Here is a 3,586-nt window from a genome sequence, read left to right as displayed (position 1 = left end):
TTTCAGGTTTCTCTCTCCAGTTTCCTGAGATTTGCAAAGCAGCAAAATCAGCCAGTTTACGTTTAAGATGTTTTGATTCTTTTCTCAGACTCTTGCCAGTGTACTTAACACAGAATGATTAAAAGCTGTGTGTTCTGTTAGAACTGTTATAGTGTTTAAACAAGGAAGTCTGTGTTTGTTTAAGAGAATGGGGAAATGGTTATCTTGACAGATTAGACTGAAAAAACAGGACAGCCACAGTCTAGCACAGATGTCCACATTTGCCACTTGGCTGGCTTTTTGAGGTATTCTAAACAAAACTTGCCTGTGTGCTGGTGCCTGTGCTCTGCTTGACACCTGACTGAGGGATGTGATTAAGAGCTACTGCCAGGGCCTGCGTGTCTCTGTGGGCAAATGTTCCCAGGTTTGAAATTTCTCAGGGTCTGTTTAACTGTGTCATAATTAAACTAATGGAACACAAGAGGAATTTCTCTAACTGGCTTAAAGACCCCGTTCAAATGCGATTTCATCTCACATCACACACAGTTCCTGTGGCTTCACTGCAAAGTCGAAATGAAGCTGAGCAGAAGCTGTGGGGATTACCACATTAATCAATCTCTTACAAATGTGATCTTAAAAACTGGATGAAACATCAGGGGCAGCTGTGGTTAAGTGGAAATAGCACGGGGTGAAAACTCAGGAAACCTGATTCAAGCCCTACCTCTACCACTTACTAGCTGTTGGAGTTTGGTCCATTTAACCCTTCTCGGGTAATGCAGCTGCTGTTGATGAGACTGATGACAGCAGCTCGCATTTTCCTTGAGCCCATCCTCTGTGCCAGGCACTGCTACGGGCTTGATGTAGTACGTCATCTTCTCCTCAAAAGAGCCCTATACAGTGAGTACAATTAGCTGTGCTATTTCCTAAGACAACTCAGAAGTGCTAAGAACTTTGCTAAAATTACATAGCTGGTCTGCGACACAGTAGCTAGGATGTGTGAATCCAGTCTGACTAGTAAACTGTGCTGGGTCTCAGCTTTCTCAGGCGACAAGCAGGGTCTTCAGGGTAACTTCCACCTGAGATATTAACGATTGTGACATCTAAACATATCAACATTGTTTGGAATATGTCTATAAATAAGAAAGGCGGAGACTTACTCTTGGTTGGTTATAATCGTGGGTTTGCCTAGATGTCTAGATCTGTTGCCTGGTTACATAGTTTGCCAAAAATATTAATATAAACTTCTTTAATTGTGAACTTTATGAAAGTATAGAATGACTCCATTTAAATGGTATTTGCTAAATCATATCTTGGAGGTTTGAAACTGGTATATGTGATTCTGACTTTTTCCTGAGAAGGGATTTCAAAATACTTAGGACGTTGGGATATACTTATGTCATATAAGCAAACGCCAATTTAACTCTCTATTGTCTTTATTACTATTTATATGTATTTCATTTTATAACATAGGTGACATTTGAGTGCAATCAATGCGATTTTAGAATTTATTGCAAAGCAGCTTTATTGGTAACAAAGAAAGTTTTCCATAGACTTATATAAGATTTTGATTTATCCCTAACATATTCACATGTGGTATGTGAATATATTTTCTAAAAGTCATGAGCACATAGTTTTTTATTAAAAATATAGAATGCAAAATATCAAAGTAGTTGTTGACAGTCTACTTCTGCCCTGGCTGTTTTGTCAATGTCAGTGGGGTTACCCAGGTCTTTGGGAGACCAGGCAGGATTACGACCACGGATTCTACTGGCCTGATTCTTAGAGACCACCTAGAGTCTTCTACTAATGCAAAAATCTAAGAGATTGGTTTGAAGAATTAAGTCCACAATTTTGATACCTCTGTACATATTAACTAGATAAGCAAATGTATTAAATAATCAACTTCTTATGCTATTGTTTAAATGATTTCTAGTATTGTATCTTATCTCCTGTAATCTTGACCTGAAGACAGTCTGTTTGAATGGCTTCATTCCCAGTCTTGTTGCCATAATCATCTTTATTTACTTCTGGCCCTAACCCTGCTCCCTTGTGGGTCTCATTCCTAACATTTGGAATAGTATTTCACTCTACATCTGTTATTGTTTTCTCCTACTATATCTGTTTAGAATAAATCTCTTAGAATTCTAACCTCAACCATCAATCTCTTCTGGATCCTTATCAAATGATAACAGGTTTACCCAATGCACTATTTTGTTTACCACAATATAAGAGCCTGCTTCTCCATAAACAGGAATCTATTGTTTTATCTTTTCTAGAATGTAAGGATTGAAAGATCAGTGTCACTTGTTTATCCCCATGCTGATAGAGTGCCTGGCAATTGATAGTAATAGATAACAGAGGAATTTCAGTATAATTATTTTTTAGGTACATTCCTGGCCATAAGCCATGTGATTTCCCTGGTTTGATTTCTCCAGGGATTCCTAAGACCAGTAATTTAGATTAATTTCTTTGAACATTTAAGAGCACCAAATTATGGCTATCATCTCTACTTTATCCATAAAGATAAACAGAAATAACGAGCTCGGATATATTGAGTCATGTTTAGGAAAAGTGAGGTCCAAGTTTTTGGATGTCGTTGGGTTTAGAATGAGTCATATGACCTGCCCCTTCTACTACTGAGTGTCTTTACTTAGGAGAAATCAGGGTAATGATCTGAGGGAAGCTGCAGAAGGGCAGTCTGGGGGCTGGGGTGTAGGAGGCTTGCCTTGGTATTGGAGTTGTTTTAGAGGACTTGGTGTTTAAGAAGCTCAGGTCTTTTTTTTCAAGCTCACTGTCCAGACCATCTCCTTCCTGTTTCCCAACTGCCCTCCAGAACTAGAGAGAAGTGAAACAAGACTTTATCTTCTGAGGCCTGGAAAGGGGGCTCTGCAAAGTGAGATGATTTGAGAGTGAGGGAGAGGAGATTTTGATCCATTGATTATGTTCAAAACTCCAGGCCAAAGATGATCACCAGGTCTCAGAGATAAACAATTTACCAAGAGTATACTTTACAGCAGTGTTTTCCATACTTGAGTCATCTGAGGATCTACCTTTCCAAAATTTGCTAAATCTTAAAAAAAAAAAAAAGCATTGACTTATAGTTTTATATAAATAAATGTGTTAAAAAAGGAAACAGGATATCACATGCCATAAATAGGAGACTCAAAACAAAAGCTGTGAAGGAAAAAACCATGGTTTTTAGACTCCCAAGACTAAAAAGGATCTGAGCTTGAGGCCTGTTTTTTTTTTCTCAACAACAAAAAAAATTAGTTTTAGAGAGGCAGGAAGGGTATTCTGGTGCCAAACTAAAAAATTCTCCTTGGTTTATTTGGAAGGACTGAGAGAGAATTGAAAATAGAATAACTTTCTCACTGTGTGAGTTAGTGTTATTTAATGCTCTGTTTGAGAACTATTTCATCTCACACACCTTCCATAGGATGGGGCTTGTGCATTGAGAAACAGTGTTTTTAACCATTGGATCAGAGAGAGTAGCTAGCTGGCAGTGGATTCAAAGGTTCAACATGGGTTTGCTGACTATTTATCATATGTATCATTTGTGCAAGGCATTATGGAAAAGAGAAATAAAACAATAACCTGGATTAGGTTT

This window comes from Pteropus medius, unplaced genomic scaffold (genome assembly GCF_902729225.1).
Source record: "Pteropus medius unplaced genomic scaffold, Ma_sr-lr_union100, whole genome shotgun sequence".
Classification (NCBI taxonomy): domain Eukaryota; kingdom Metazoa; phylum Chordata; class Mammalia; order Chiroptera; family Pteropodidae; genus Pteropus; species Pteropus medius.
This window is presented reverse-complemented; position numbering follows the sequence as displayed.